This window comes from Anopheles funestus, chromosome 2RL (genome assembly GCF_943734845.2).
Source record: "Anopheles funestus chromosome 2RL, idAnoFuneDA-416_04, whole genome shotgun sequence".
In the NCBI taxonomy this organism is placed as follows: domain Eukaryota; kingdom Metazoa; phylum Arthropoda; class Insecta; order Diptera; family Culicidae; genus Anopheles; species Anopheles funestus.
Window position 1 is genome coordinate 41,528,375 of NC_064598.1, and position 17,365 is coordinate 41,545,739.

At 40.1% G+C, this 17,365-nt stretch overlaps 2 protein-coding genes across 10 annotated transcripts in view; one reads left to right on the top strand and one right to left on the bottom strand.

Moving 5' to 3' along the window:
- Positions 1-17,365, top strand: part of LOC125761714 (probable proline--tRNA ligase, mitochondrial) — a 289,722-nt gene that overhangs the window by 178,090 nt on the left and 94,267 nt on the right. The window lies entirely within an intron of this gene.
- The window catches only part of LOC125761688 (cadherin-87A), a 159,327-nt gene that overhangs the window by 92,327 nt on the left and 49,635 nt on the right, over positions 1-17,365 (bottom strand). The gene's annotated exons all lie outside the window — the stretch shown is intronic.

A 17,365-nucleotide genomic window follows, 5' to 3' on the forward strand; every position in this document is an offset into this window, starting at 1 on the left:
AAAACTACTAAACAAAGATGTAGGAAAACTACTGGAAACTTTATCACTCACTGGTGAAAACATTAATAAAAAATTGCTACTATACTCGTATACAAATCTTACAAAATTCCGTAAAAACTACTATAATGTAAAAGTTATGAAATATTTCAAAATTTCCTGAAAACCTATTTTCTAACAGCTAAATGCTTTATTTATTTAATTATTTATTTATTTATAATTATTTATTACTGCTTCGGCCGTATTGTCAGCCTCTGAAGCTGACGAGGTACATTTTTCACTCCGATTAATTAGGTTTGAAAGCAAAACAAACATTCCTTCAATTTCATCAAAATTAAATTATGATTAAATGCCTTTTCAGCGTTTACTATAATGTATAAAGCGATCTTTCATCATCGTTGTAGATATTAAAAAAAATATTGAATTTGAATGAAGAAAGTAAAAATTAAACTTTAAATCAGTACAAATATCTCTACAGTCTCACCAGTTAAATACATTTTTCAGAATGAATTTGTATATTTTAAGTACGTTAGTGTTGTTCACATTGCTGCTTGATAATATTAAAGATTCTTTTGCTATCAATGGCAAATCTGATGATAAAAATATTCCCCTAAGTAAACTTTAACATCACTTTAAACTAAATCACCATCATCTGTAGCAGAAATAATCTTTCATTTCTCTGTGCCGTTCACCTCTCCGATGTTCGCCTTCACCAAAACGAGCACCCGAGCAAAGGGTCATCCGATACGCATCGCAAACTTCACCAGAATCATCAAAGGATAATGCTGGTCCCAAAATCATTAGTTTCAAAAACATTAGTCATTCCATCAAGCGGGTTACTAATGATCTGCTGGAAAACGTTGTAGCGCCCTTTTTCGGCGCTCATGCTCAGGCTAACTAATTTTTGATTCTCATTTCGCCGCCATAAACACAAACCTAAACAAGGGAGATGCGCCATAATATCACACCGTTGCTTGATACTTCGTGCGCACACGGTGTATACGTACACTTCGGTTCACCTAACCATCCGTGCCGGATCCGTTGCTATGGTCAAAACAGCCCAACGGCATCGTAAAAAGCGACCAATTTTCTTGTTTAATTAAGGTCGCCTTCTTCGCCTAAAACGTGTACTTGCTCCCCATGTCCGCAGCACCATCAATCCCAATCAGCTTCATGTGCGGTCTGCTCTTGCCGGATGTTCTGGAAGCTTACCTTCATCACCGCATCTCCTACGCACGTCCATTCGGACATTCTTCCACGTGTAAAAACCGTCGGAAAATCATACTCCTACTCAATTGCAATTCCAGGTTGAGCATGACAACAGGGCAGCTTAACAGGCCACCATTCCACCATTCCCCGGTTACCCATGTGCTGCAGCAAATGGCGCGGGGATGGCTATCAGCAGCAGCCACACGGTTACGCAAAGGTTCTTAGAGAAGTGCCATGGTAACAAAACCCAGCTTCTCCGAAAGCAGCGTCTTTGTCACCCCACCCCTTGACGCCATTTACGCAGTTACAATTTTTAATGAGTGTCATTTCCTTCGTCTCAAAATCAGATAATTAATTTCTCTGCACACCGGTGAAATGGTTGTGCTGTTCCGTACCGTCCGTCCGGCTTCTGCCTGCCGACAGAGAGATTGTCAAGAATGCCTCAACACAACCCCCCCGAAAAGATACGTCTTGGTGTGACGCCTGTGGATGGGGAAGCGTTCTATCGTTCCGAAAAATGCTGATGTCTGCTGATGGTTATTGCTTCAAAACAGGCAGGCCGAACTCGAGGACGAAACCATCCCAACCAAGCTCCCGATTACAAATGCTTGTCAAAGTAGCGAATGAAACTATTCACAATCCACGGAAACAGCGTGTGCACATCACGCTGTCTCCTGTGGACACTGCCTTCACTGCTGTGGCTCAAAATGATGATGATGATGATGATAGCTATGAGTATCTAGAAAAGCTGCTTTACCTGCTTGCACATCCGCGACACAGGTTTCGTTCGTAAAATATCACAAACAAGAACAAACACATTATTTGCTGCTTTGTTTTGTAGATTTTCTTCACGCTTACACATCCCCACCCCACCACCCACCCCCCAAAAACCAAGCTAACCATCCGTTGGTGGACATGTCACAACGATGTCTTAATGGCAAGTGGCTTCATGAGTGTCATTAAAAGTAGTGCCTTTCGCTGTGGCAGCTGCTGTGGCAGAAACTGTGAACCGAAAAGATGTCGGTCTGACTCACTGACTGACTGACGCGCGTGCTGGCATAGGTAACATGGCAACTAAAGATGCTTTTCGCTTCTTCTTTTTTTCTGTGTATGTTGTTTAAATGAGTATGCTCCACCTGAAAGGGGACAAAGTGCACTGTCACACTTGCCCTCATTATTCGGTGACACTCTAAGTACGCGAACTTTACATCATTTTCGTCCCAACAAACTATGGTGTGCCGTCTTTTCACGTAGGACATCGTTTCCCACCCTTAGTAAAAGGAGTTTTCAAAACGGCACTGTTCTTGCTCAGTGATGAAGATGCTACTTGTGTGTAGCATACTTAATAGCTGTAAGAGTCATAAGGCATGTTCGTGGCGTGTGCTGGTACTATTAATAATTCTTACATTACGGCCGTACATTAAGGGAATGAAAATGTTAAAAATGAACTTACTTTTCATTAATGGAACGAAAGGATCACAACGACATTATACAACGGGGAGTTCTTTCGGGATCAGTACATTCTTCCTTGTTTGTGCATTTCTTGGAATGTACGAGTATACTGGGATGAAGATATTGTGCTTGTTTCTGGAGCCAATGACAAAAAAGGGCATTTGTACATGCAATTGTTGGGTTTGGGTTCATTCTATTCTTATTCAATTTATAGCTTTCTATTGGATCGGTATTTCAGAGGCAAAAATTCTCCTTGAATAATGCTAAATTGACTCTTACATCTGTTAATGCGTACTTCCATCACGCAAGACAAAACAATCCCTTTAGAAAGAGATGCAAAAATTGTGTTAGTGTTTCAATCGGAATTTTCCTGCAATCAAAATCTAATAAAGGACATACTATACCTTGAATACAAAGTATTCTATTGAAAAATGTGCTTTTAAACCTTGTCACCAGCAAATGCTGTCTACAAATTTACCGTCTTAGTGTCCTTACAGCGTTGTACATTTCATCTTTTATCCATACTTCTACCTTTATGCAAAGACCATTCTGGTTGAAAACTATTTTTAAAACTCACCAAAAACCATATGTGAATAGCTTTCCATCCTTTGGCAATCAGGTACAGATTCTGCTTTCGCTTCAAAAAAAAAACTATAAATTCATGCAAAATCTATTCCCATTTCTTCATCGTACATGGAAACTAATTTTTGCTCCACTGTTTACTGTGCAAGGTTTTTTGCAAGAAAAAGCTCCAAGCCAAGCCAATCCTTTCCAGCAACAGCGCCCGTTGATCACAGCTGAACGGTGCCAAAGCCACAAGTAAGAATGGTGGTGTCTGCACGTACTCTCCTGTCAGACACAGCGTTACCAGTTTCCTGCAAAACTCCGTTTTAGCCAAGGGCCCTTCTATGAAGAACACCGTCTCGGTGCGTATGTGCGGGGGTTTGGAGAAAAACTTTTCCACGAACAAAACTTGTTCTTGCCAACTTGCTTCCGGTATATCCCATTGCTTTCCGTATATATATACATATATTCTTGCTTCTATTTTTCCATTCCTTTCCAAGTTGTGAATGTTCGCTTCTTGGCATACACATCATACATACTGCTAAAATCCACCTTACTTGGTTGGTTGGTAGTACGAAAAGGTACTGCTGGCAGTTGTAACATTCCCGTTACTGGACCTAAAATTTGTATACACAGTTCGCCCCAAAACCGAGCGGGCAGTAAGATGATAATTGAATTGTAATTGAGTTTGGAGTCGTGGAACCGGCCACCAACCAGTCCCGGTTTGCATCGGGAAACGGTATCAGTTTGAGAAGTGTTAACTACGACTTGTGCTGCCTGGTGCGTGACGATGAACAGGTGTTAGGTACGCCGTGAACGTAACTTACAAGCAAGCAAGTGGTCAAAAAAACATTTTCCTTCCAGTGTGGTGGAAAATTTATTATCCTGATTAAACGGCACCGGCCGGACGGACGTGATCGGAAAGCGAAAGCACATCAGGTGTACTACGAGAAGCACTCAAGACGGTAACTGGAAATATTAACCGTAACAGTTGGTTACGGCGAACAACGCTCATTTTATTAACCTTCGGTCTAACGTTGTTGCGGTAGTATAATTTGGCAAACAGGAGCTGATATGTCTTCCTTCTTGGTTTTTGTTTGTGGATAAAATTAATGAAGCGAGTTGTGAATGATTGCAAAAAAAAACGATTTCACAGATAGATATTTGTTTGCACCAAAAAAGAGATCATCAGAGTCAATAGTATTCTTACTTGTGCAGTTTAACAATGACCTCTACCTTATTTGCTACAAGCAGTTTTTGGGTATTTACCGGTTATTACCTTTTTTGGTTTTTACACGGGTAAATATAGAGTATTTTTGAGCTGGGAATTTAGCGGAATCCCTCTGGTATTCATGGTATTCAACAAAAATCAAAACAAAAATCAGACGCCAGTGCAGTGACCTAATATATGAGACGGTCGTAAAAATGGGAATTAACGCAAGTATTGTTCTATTACATGTATACAAGAATCCTTTCATGTGGAAAGCTGAAGACACAAGAGGTCATTTGATGTGGTGGAAAACATATGCGCTCCAATCCGAACATAAGCAAATAGGGAACGTGAGTACAGCGGGTTCGGGCCAACCCATAAATAAAAGTAGGTTCATTAGCTCCGACCCGACCTCGCTACACTCATGGGTCAGAGTCGCTCATGGTAGCTTGCACCTACCGGAATCATTGTACTTACTGAACCTACATGTATGTATGGGTCAATCCGAACCGGTTCCGGTCGCTTATGGATGGCTCCGATCCGGTAGCTACGGGTCGGCACGCCCATCACTATTGAAAATCCTTTCTGCACCAAGTACATCAGCAGCAGAGCAGGAAAGATCATTTAGCAAATTTGAATGTATGCATTACAAAACAGACAGATGTAACAGATTAACGACAGCTCGAGGGGGACAGCTGACTTTTTTGTCTTAAAATTTTAACTTAAGTAAGGAAATGATTTTCTCAACTGTTATAGACGATCATACCAAGGGTTATGATACAATAGATTTATCAGACTCCGAGGTTGATTAGCTGACTAAAGCTATATATACTGAATTGTTCCTTATAACGACGAAGCCGTATTTCTGATATCGTATATTTTTATTCATTTTCTATTCATTTTATTAATTTATTTAAATGAAAATTTACAAAAAATAAATACACAATCAAACCATCGTTTACAAAAAAACCGTTTTTCATAAAATATGTGTCTATTTTAACACAATTTCGAAAATCCCTAATTTACTCGGGTAAAAACCATTTTTAATGGGTGAATAACCATGGATTTTTCTCGAATGTGGTATACCCGATTGGTAAATCACTGATTACAAGTGTAGCAATGGCTACATATTATGTGAATAAAAAATCCACTCTTACATTTAATTCAAATCAATCACATTGAGTCTCTTTTCCATGAGATTAAAACACAAATAGTGGAAGAAGATTAATATATTATTGTAATGCGCACATTTCACAACAAAGCACCAAACCATACATTGTATCACGATTAGAAAAAAACTACATTGAAAGTATGAAAGACGTTTCTCTGTGTTTTTTATAGTGAGTTCCTCGAATACCTTTCGCTATGTTGCACCTAATCGATGCAGATATAAATTATGCATGAGTTCCATGAATCATATTGAACCAACTTGGAAACTTTGAAGCGAAGGAAGTTACCTATGCTGTGCCCTCCGTTCATCGTTCCCCTGGGGGGTCGTTGTGTCAAACGGAATCATTGAGCCCCATTCCAACCCCGTTGATGAGGATGTTGAAGTATCAGGCAAACTTTCACTACATTCTTCTCGCTTTTCGGTAAGCGTCCGTGAAGGCGGATGCATTATCTCCCGCTTGGCAGAACAAAAGTTTTTTCTTTTCCTTTTTTGTTTACGCCACAGGTGATAAAGCCTTTTTGCTATGAGACAGGATTCATTATGCATCCTCATTAGCGGTTTACCGCTATACCGGCAGAAAACACACACCAATCCGAGCCGTACAAGAAACGAGTCGTAGATCACTACCCCAGATCAGCACAAACTTAGTGCGCTGCCGTAAACTTTCTCGAGCCAAAGTTTTTCATCGCTTGATCCGCACGAACGCCCGGTGCATCGATAAGCAATTGTAGCGCCATCGTTTTAGTTCACCCACATGCGAACTATAATATCAACTGCTGCATGGTTTTCCAGTTCATGGCTTGCCCAAAATTGACTACACTGCCCGGGAGTCTCGATCCGACCACAGATTACAGTTTCGGGTCACCGACTCGTTCGCCCGGCACTTTCGGGTTTTGCGTAAACGGTCCGTGGTTATACTTGGAAATTATACCCTTGGTCGCACAAGTACGAAAACAAAAAACCACTCAAACAAACCCACATCAACATCTGTGTCTGGTCGATGGCGTTCCGATCCGATAGTATAGTAGCTGACCCCACACACACACACACCTTAGGACGAAACGAACAACGATGGTTTGGTGGTGATAAGAAAAGGAGTCGAGAGACATCGAAACCAAAACTCATTTCCCTTTCTGCCAAAACCTTTTACCCAACGACTGTAAGGAAGTGTACACCGCACTTAGAAGCAGCTTTACCCCTGAACCACTACTGACAACAACAACAACTACTAGTACCACGACTACAACAACCAAAACAGCTGCCGTTTACGCTCAAGTGCTTGTGGATCCGTCTCTTTAGACGACGCAACTGTACAGACTGCACAGTTTCAAGATTCTTCGATAGTAGAGTTTCCCGCTTTTTTTCATCGCCTTGCTGTGTTCTTCCTGCAAACGGGATAGATCCTTATTGCCGAACCAAGGGTTGTACCGAACCACCGGCAATCCTTTAAGAGGCATTATCTTCCAGTTGCCACCCTAACGACAACACGGGTCTGCTCTTTCATCACTCAACCATGGCTGTGTTTACAATTGTCACTTTGTTCCTGGCAGCTTCCAAGAATAGCACACCATATTGAAAAGCTGACCGCTTTCTTCACCGAAGCTCAGCAAAGATGGGAGGGAAAGAAGGAAAAAATCCCCTCCCTCTTCCCAAACACACACACACACACACAAACCATCCACTCGGTGACATCCAGCCGATACTGGACCACACTTGTCAAAGTTTTGCAGCAAAGCGGAAGTGAGAAAGGGAAAAGAAAAAAACCCCGTCCCGAAAAACCATCCAAATAGGGCTTTACTGGCCACCATCTGTTGTCGATGGCTAGCTAGGTAGGGTTGGGTTATTTGGGACCATTCTGGACATTCTTAAAACCCCTAAGTAGCGTACCGCTTACCCATTGGTCCTTTCCGTTGACAAGTGAATAACGCACGGTATGCGGAGCCGGTGAAGAAACAGAATAGCGCACCATAACTTTTGTACCAAGATCTATACACAACATTCAAGTGCACATGGGAAGTTTTGAGTATGTCCACGGGTAAGCATTGTGCTCGTGCTTGGTTTGTCCCCGGCCGAGGAGTCAAGTTCTTCAACTTTCGAGTGCTTTCGTAACGTTCAGCTAACTAGTGACCATAACGTGGATAGTGTTTTACTGCAAGAGTGAAAAGTTTTTGCTTTATTTTGAATGCTTGTTTCACTTGAGTGTAGAAATGTATCGTCGCTAAATGTTTTTCTCTTCTTTTCTAAACATAGAGTGACTTCAATAACTAGTAAAAGTGATAATAATATATCAAGATTCACATTTCAAAATATGCTTAATATACTACCAAAGTTTCCAGTATAAAATATATATCATGACCTAATTTCCTCTAACCACATTCAAAACGAACATAAAACGTGAAATCATTCGTAAAGCTTTATTATCGCTCAATCCGCACCCCGTGAAAAAAACCACCAAGCGCAATAGTAAATCATTCATACGAAACAAAATGATGCAACCGTACAGAATAGTTCATAAAATTGCAGCTCACGTTCGCGTAGCGCACTGATGCGTAGCAATTAAATACACTGCGCTAGAAATAGTGTGATACGGATACGGATGCAAACAAAAGTGCAACTAAACTATTTATTGCCTCCAGGGTTGCGACGATGAGCAACATACAGTGCATGCATAAAAATAGCAAAACAACAACAAAACAACCTACACCAGGTCTCTTAGCCTAGTTTCGTATTTGAATAGCTATTGTTGCTTTATTTTTAATTTCTTCAACTGCATTTATCACGCAAAACCTTTTAACCACAAAAGCAATTGTGTTTACTGTGCCGATCCAATCAGCAAAATACAAAAATGATCAATTTCAATTGAATGTGACAGACCACAAGAAAACACACAACCACTGTGCCCACAGTCAGCCTATCGGTGAATCTGCTTTATACCTCTTTCATTGTATTACTGTTACGGTATTGTCCGGATTGTCTGCAATGGCTACTAGCAACACCCATTCATACACACCACACTGCAATGTTTTATTTGCTGCTCGACATAGCTCTCAGATGTCACATAAAGTAGATGGGTCTGTTTTATTGTGCATGTTTGCATGGTCCCTAACAATAGCAAAAGAAAGGGGAAAAAACAGTTGGTGCTGTTATTTTACAATCCATCATTTATGCACCACCAGGCGTCTCCATTGCATTTTACGATTACAAACAGTTTGCGTTGCTATCGTTCGAATAAAAGGTTAGTTTAGTGTACTCTACATTTACTAATATACTCGACAAACAAAATCGCTCCAAATGAATTTGTTATGATATTAGAAGTTTCTGCCCACAATAGGCAATATAAAATAAAATATTTAATTATCTGAGAGGAGGTCACCATAGATCTAAGTTAAAATTAAACAAACAAAACTTTTTATAGCATTTTGAATTCCTTTTGAAACTCTCAAAATAAATTATGTGCTTCATGTTTCTTTCAATACAGAGGAAAGAAAAAAAATCAGTCAGAGCTGTTATTTTACAATCCATCATTTATGCACCACCAGGCGCCTCCATTGCATTTTAAAGAATGCATTAAAATCATTTGTATAAAAAGATAATTTGTTGTATTCTACGCTTAATATTTTACGCAACAAATAAAAAACTATTCATTTCATTGTTTAATCAACTTGTTTCCTTCTGTCCGCTACAAGCGATGTTAAATAAAATATTAAAATAGATCCATCCAATCTTCAGCAACATTTCACCATTCAAATATCAACTAAATATACAAAAAAAAATCAAATATAATTTAAACATACTATATTACACTGTAATTGTGTTATAAGAAAAAAAGCTTTAAACTACTTGTTATAACTATTATAACCACAACGAAACAACGCCACACAACAACCACTGCATTGTTTTGGGAAGGAAAATTGTGCAACCAATGGAGAAAACTGGCCGCAACCGTATAATCGACGCCAGTGGTGGTACATTTATGCAAAATCAGTTATTGGTGCGGTTAGTAGCATGCAGCAATAAACAGCCATCAGACGTCAACCTTACAGCAAACCTGCCTTCGTGGCAAGAAGTCTTTATGGGTGGTTAGAAGCGTTGCCAAAAAGGCCGCCCATACCCCGTACACACTCAGAAGAAGCAGCGGCAGCACCAGTAGTCGAATTTCGAATAGAGTCGCAAGCGCAACCGCCATTTACGGGGCTCAATCACGTACAGTTTATTATCGCTATTAACACGAAGTGTTGCCATATTTATAGGGTAATGCCATGTCGACGCGGAGCAGCTGCCATCGGCCTTAATTTCCCTGTGCAAAACCGCGTAATGGGGTTTCCGTTACGATCATGGCGTTACGCTAAAGGACACAGAAGTAGCAACGACAACAAAAAAAACCAACGATGCATTTCTCCACCCATTCACTTAACTACACCGGCGTGGCGTGGAGGAGTGAATGAAAAAATGTTTTTTCCCCTCTTTTTTCCGTAGTTCATTCAATTACTTACAGTACAAACCAGTTCCAAAATGTTCCAAATCGGCTCTATTTGCTAAGCTAAATTGCTATAAATTTTCTCAATACACCAGCAATCCCAATGGTGTGGGTTGGTTGGTTTCCAATATAATCAGCCCAACGGTTAGGCTAGCTAGCTGGCAGCAGCTACGACTACCATTTTGGCTCTTTTCATCCGGCCAAAAAAAAAGGCTTAAACTTCAACGCAGTCCCCGGATCCGGTGCTAATAAATATTCAACAAGCATTAAAAGACAGCGTGCTTGAACACGAACCAATGGGTAAGCACACCGAACCGAATGCGGTTCCGGTAGTTCGGTGGATAGTGTTTGCATTAGCAATGCATAAATAAAAATTGAATTGACCACCAACGCGGCACCGTTGCTGGGCGATCACGCATTTCAGGAAAATCGGTCCAGCTGTACCACGGTACCCGGTGCCGTGTTATCGCGCTTGTACATGATTTTCCCTCGGCCACTACTAGCCATTCTTCTACTACCAGCACCAATCACGATAAAATGCACTCTTGCACGAACGCATCTTTGCAATGGCGTTCGTTCTCGCAAAATAATTCGCGCTCACCCCCTCTTTCCTCCCCTATCTCCCCTCCTCCTCTACCCCCACACACACACACACGCATATAGACGATGAAGGCTAACTGGTTAATCCTTTCCTCCGAAATTTCCGGCCCCCTCTGCAGGTTGGTTCCGGTCAATTTCCCAACCAACAGATTCCACCATTTTTCAAACGGGTTATCAGCTTACCGCAAACTCACACACACATACACAGACACGACCTACATCTGCCACTACATCGAGGGGTTTTTTTTATCTTTCACGATTGTCAAGCAGGCTGCTCGATTGCAGGCGTTATAAATTTTACTTTTGCCAAATTTTACCCGACCATGCTTCGTGGGAAGGCAGCCAAAGTAAAAAAAAAACTCCCGCAAACCAATTGAATCGATTCATCCGGGCCACATTACAGCTTGTGAGTGAGAATTCCGTGAATTATATGGCACGGAACGGAATCAAACCAATCATCGGTTCGGTGCTGTTTGTTATTATGGTGGGGGAACAATTTTTGCTGTCAATTTAGATGCGGAAATGCAATGCAGCGTGAGAATGGGTTTTTGGGTGGGTTTTTCGTCGAGTGTTTTCAATGACTCTGCCCGTCAGAAAGTTTATATGATTCATCTTCAACCGTGTGTAAAAATGTAGAATAGAAAACTCAACATTTGTGCAAAACATTTGTGCATTTAAATAAGTTAGTATAAAAAAGGAATAGTTGAAGAAATATGAACATCATTATTAAAAGTTAGAGCCTGGTGATAAAATAATTAATTAAACTTGTAATGTGCTCGCGCGTACAATTGCTTACTTCGCGTTTCCGTTCGCACCCGTGTCACATTTATCGATTTGCGCAAGGTTAATCATCACACGGTATCAACGACTTTTCGTTCGGGCGACAAACTTCTTCATTTGGGCGGACTTGATCGTACAGGCGATCATAGAAATCTGGAAGAGATTTCTCTTACTGGATTGATGGAGACATCGAGGCCTTACCTTGGGTAGAGGGACTCTCGAAGCTCTTGAAATAAGAACACAATATAGTTTTGGTTGGTTATAATTTCCAACCTGACGGTTAACACGCGCTTTGGCGGTTCATCTCGGACTGTCTACCGTTCAGGTTAAACTGGCTTTATTTATATCCATTTTTCAAGCTTTTAGTTTGCTTATTGATCTATAGATGTTATGAAAACATTAATAAATAGTTCAGGTTATAACGATATCGTCGACAAATAGCGATGGTGCTATTTGTTATTAATTTTGCTTCCGGTGCCGATTTTTGCTGTTCATGCAAAAACGCTTATTAAGCTATCTTTACCAGGTGGCAATGAAATTGGTTCTCGTTGGTAACACTAAGTGTGTAAATTTATGTTTATACGTTGGTCATCGGTTTTTGCCAATTGATGCATTTAATAAAGTGGGTTACTATGTTTTAAATCTGACCTCCTTTAATTTAGATTAAGTGGCTTTTTTTTGGGTAGCGAAATGTGTTGAATTCTGTCACGTGATAAACCTTCTAACCTTATACTGTGTAATATTTAAGTTATGATAAAATGTTTAGCAATTATGCTACAAACTAAAATAAGAAAAAAAATTAAAAATAAAAAAGAAAAAAAAACAAATTTTGAACAATTTACAAATGATCAGTATTACATTGAAAAACAAAAGGAAAGAAAAACAATGACATTCCAAAGCAACAAAAAATACAATATCAAAATGGATGAAGTGTTAACAAATTACATTTATTTCTACGTTCATAAAATTTACTTTTCATTACTGGTTACTTCCATCTCAACAAATGTAGTCAAACATCAGCCAAGGGAATGGTAGCTGAGTGTATTTCCTTTCTTTTCCACTTTCATTATGATAGAAAATGGTAAATATCCTAACCTATTCAAACACAAATGGGAATAATTTTCTGCAGAATTGTCCAGAAATAGCACGGAGGAGGATAAAAACTGGCACCATGATTGCAACTCAATCAAAGTTTATCCGTTTCGAAACCAACGTTCATAAAACAAGCAAGCGACCAAGCGATGGTTGTTATATTGTTTCGCTGTTTGCTTCGTTCCTATCACCCTGCCCCACCATTCCAACAAATGTTAAGAATCCTACGCATCTCACCGGTCCTGCACATCGCCCACCAAACAACACGGTAATCCATTTATAATTCCATGGAGATGTTGTTTTTTTTTGTTTTCTCCCTTGGACATTATCACCTTGTTTCGGACATACTTTACCGTGCTCATTCGCTTCAGATCAGGGCCGTCACTTGGGCAAACGCACCCACAAAATGCCCCAAAAATGCGACGTGGCCCACTGTATGCCCGTAACTTATGTCAAACAAATTTAGAAAATTCCGGGCCCTGTCACTCAATTCATTTCCCCCTTGTGACTATTTATTGCCTCACCGCTCGCCTTGGATGGCCGCAAGTTGTAGAAAATGAAATTTTCTACGAAATAAAACTTTCGTCCTATCTCCCCGAAGGCGGCCTAAAACCATTCTTCACACGTACCTACGCACGCAAGAAATAAAACACTCACACGCGCGCACTTTGACACACACACACGTTTGTGGGCTCGAGTCCGTAAATAGCCGGGCCCTGACCGTGATATCGCCGTACCATAACAAACCAGTTTGTTGATTTGTTTTGTTACGTTCGTGTGCCATCTCACTACTCACTACCACCCGATTTGATCCAATCTAATCAGAGAGTTCACCCAGACCCCAAGATGCGATAACTCCGTGTACGTTCCGCTGGGAAAAAAACCAAGGGAAAAGCAAAATTGGGAAACATGGCCCAAACGATGGTTTATTGACACAGTGGACAGTACGGCGTAGTTCCGAACGGTGCCTTCACCGTTTGTCCGCTAGGGGCAAACGCAGGAATGGGCCGACAGTTTTGTAGGCCAAAACATATACATGAAGTTCGAAGAATGGACTTCAAGATCCGGCCAGCAAAGATCTTATCGTACGATAGCGGCGGCGTCTTGGAAATGGAAAACGCACCACAATCGTGCCACCCCATCAAGCCCTTGGGGAATCCAAAACAAAAACCGAAAAAAGAAACAAACAAACGCATGAAATGATCATCAAAACGAACCGAACGTCAACGAACGAAAAACTACCGTAAATGGTGCTGGAAAGGAAGACAAAAATATCAAGCTTCAATTTCAACTTCTTGGAGCAAGTGGATGATAGAAAGAAACCCAGCAGGAAAGGAACATTCCTTCCAACAAGTTTTCTTCTTCGTTGAACACATTTGGTCGCGTCACCAGCGTATGGTTTTGCGCAATGAACTGGTAAGGACGATGATAAATCACGGCAAATATTTCATTAGAAACCGGCAAAGTTGTCACCCCGGTTTGGAATCCCATTCCACAAAAAAAACATTCCATTTGCTGATCACCCCCCACCTGAAAGGTTTCACTTCCGGTGTTGCATCCCTCGAACGAAAATTGTCGCGCGCGTCCACAGACACACACACACGCAAGTGAGACGGGAAGTGAGACGATTGGACGCAAGATGGCGAAGTAGTTATACATCCATCCCAATGGAACACCGCTTTTGTTCTCCTTCAGTGACCCAAGCCAATCCCATCGCCATGGTTCACATTTTCCACTGGAAACCACTGCAGGTACGGCAAGATGGTGCGCCAGCCGGACGTCTCTCACTTGTTTGTGTCCCTTTGTTTTGCGTCATTTTCCCAAAGCCACTTTTCCTCATCCTTTTTGCCAAGGATTCTCGAAACGACCCATCAGCTAGCCATTTGATTGGCCATAGCCATGGATAAACTCGAGCACAACGGTCTCCGAGACTACTGCTGTTTAGTTCCGGTACCATAAATAGCGTCCTTATTTTCCGCTTGCGCTTCGCTGGCGCATGCTACGACTGTACAGTGTGTGTGTGTGTTTCTTTTTTTTTTCTTTATTTATACTCTTTAACCCGGTGTACGGAAAGCTCACTGACAATGAGCAGCACAGCTATTGTGTGGCCTTCCCGTGCACGATACAACATCTTTAAACGGATGAATTAAAATGGAACGAAGACAAACTGAAAGGCGCCTCCTAATTGGATCGATTTGAGATAAACTTCAATCGAAAACAAAAGGTACGTAATAAATGATTCTCCTATGACTAACGACCAAACAGCCGGGTATAGTCGGGAATCATTCGTACGGATCGATGTCTGTGGAAGCTTCAAATTAGAACCAATCTGTATCGCGTGATGTTGGATCTTCAACCAAGCATTCGGATGGATTTAAAACGCCATTTTAAAACCATTCCAGAAGCATTTCCACTATCTTACAAATAGTTGATTCTATATCCTGAATACAGTCGAAAACCCATGTACCCATCGCACCAAATTATGTATGAAACGAATGAACGTGAAAACATTGCATATTCTACAACGGTAATTATCTGGGTGTGTGTCACGGTTTTTTTCGGAATAAGATAGAGTGCTTTCTAAAACCTACGACCTTTCGCGCAAACACGCCCGGTACAGTAAGGCGAACAACGCCAGCGAACGAATAATTAATTATTGTAAACCAACTTTTGCATGATTAATTACGTTCCGCCATTCGTGCAGCTTCGGTGCTGAGTGACAAATATTTGATTTGTTTGTGCAAGCTTAAAGTTCATGATGGTTTTCAGTTAGAAACAAAAAAAATTGGTGTACATGTAGAACAGGAAAATTAATGTAACTAAAGTGTGTTCGTAGCTGCCAGTGATTATAATGTATGCAATAGAAATATGGACTTATTTTAGTGATTCTTCTTACGTGCTCTAAATGATCTAGTGCTGAATCTAATTATGCTTCGTCTTTCGTAACAAAGCGAATTTGATAACGTTGTCAAGCATTTTGTTACAGCAACTCCAAACAGTAATGATCAAGTTTTACATTTAAAGACTCTTCCTATTCGCCAAATGTAACCAATACAGATATGCGAGGCCTGGTGGTTTGTGTTAAACGGCGCCAGTTTCACACGATAGGACCGAGTATCAAATCCCATCTGGACCGTCCCCCCGTAGGAAGGACTGACACTCCGGCACACTGATCTTAAAGGTCTTTAAACTAAGAAGTAGAAGATCTAATACAGATCATTTAAGATATATTCTTTTGAAGAAAACCTGATCATCCAACATAAGCTTAGAACTGGCCATTTGTCCATAAAGTTAGCCATTATCTAAAGATGAAGATCGAGAGCAAAATGATCTTGCGGAGTCAAGGTTTTGGTGAATAAGGAGACCTCTTTGACTCTGCGTTATTGACAGGCAGTCGCCTAGGCTCTCACCAAATCCCCTTTTCCTGTTCCAGAAGGTAGTACCTTACACCATGTTGGTGTCTGAAGTACTGGTGGTTTTACGTACCTGTAAAACTAGTTCCAAAGATTCAAGGTTACCGCTCCGTTATATCAAATGTTATTACAAAATTAATTTGTTTCATATTTTTTTATTAAAGGTAACATTTTTCAAAATATTTACATACAAATATTGTTTTCGAACTTTATCAACATACTATATTTCTCTAAACTTTTTTGCAAAATATCAGGATAGATCTTGAACTCAAGACCATTCTAATCTCAGCACGTGTTCCCAAACCAAATGATGCAGAAATGTTGCAGAAAGAAAATGTTTTAAAATACCGTTGAAAGACGATTTTATCATAATAAAAAATACCTTTTTTTACTTTTAACAATGTATAATTTTTTTGTAGAAAAATTTACAATTGTATTACATAAAACTGACCTTACTGACTGAAATCGTCCTACAACACTTAAAAATAGGAGAAAAAAGTGTTTTAAATATTAATTTATCTTTCAAGAATCGAGTCCGAGCTTTACTTCAACCAGTATTATATCAATGCATACTTCAATGCAGCCCGCCCACATCTAGTGATTTTGAATGTGGCTTGAAGCTCTAAAAGGCTACTCATCTTTGGCCTAGAGGAAAACGCTAACAATGTTTTAGTACGATTAACAGTAAGAACTTAACATTATTTCGTTCCAAACATTTAGTTATTTTAAATATGATCACAAAGTTCCACAAATTGTTGCCCTCATCATTGAGCAACATGCGAAAGAGATGGGCTAATTAAAGAGAAATCAGAAGTCAGATAAGATAATCCAAGCTTTAAATTCCACGAAAAAGCAGAAACAAAAGCTGAAGTACATACATATTGTAAGTGACCTTTGCAATGCTGCCGGCCTGCAAGCGTAAGGCAGTCCGGTATGACTTCGAGACATTTTTCTATAAAACTTATTAATCATATGATTCTAACAAAATTATTACATGATATTTTATTTGTTGTTTTCTTTTTCCATAACCGCTTCAAAATAATCCATTTTCTTTAATGAGTTCCTTTTTAAAATTTAAGATGAGTCTTTTTATTTTCTACTGATGTACGAAAATATAAAATACATATACGATCACGTCACTATCCAACCAGGAAATTTAATTAATATTTCTACCATGGTAAATTATACCCCCCAGCGTAAACATAACTACACCAACTTCCATCTCCTCGTACTACAAAAAATGGAACTACAGCAAAACAAGAAACACATGGAAAACAGCTTTAAGCCACCACGATACCGTGGGTACAAGGCACGGCAATGTTTGTTTACTATTCATTACACCCGATCAATAACGGTAATGACTTTTTACACGCATTTTATGATGGTACTGTGCAGTCAAG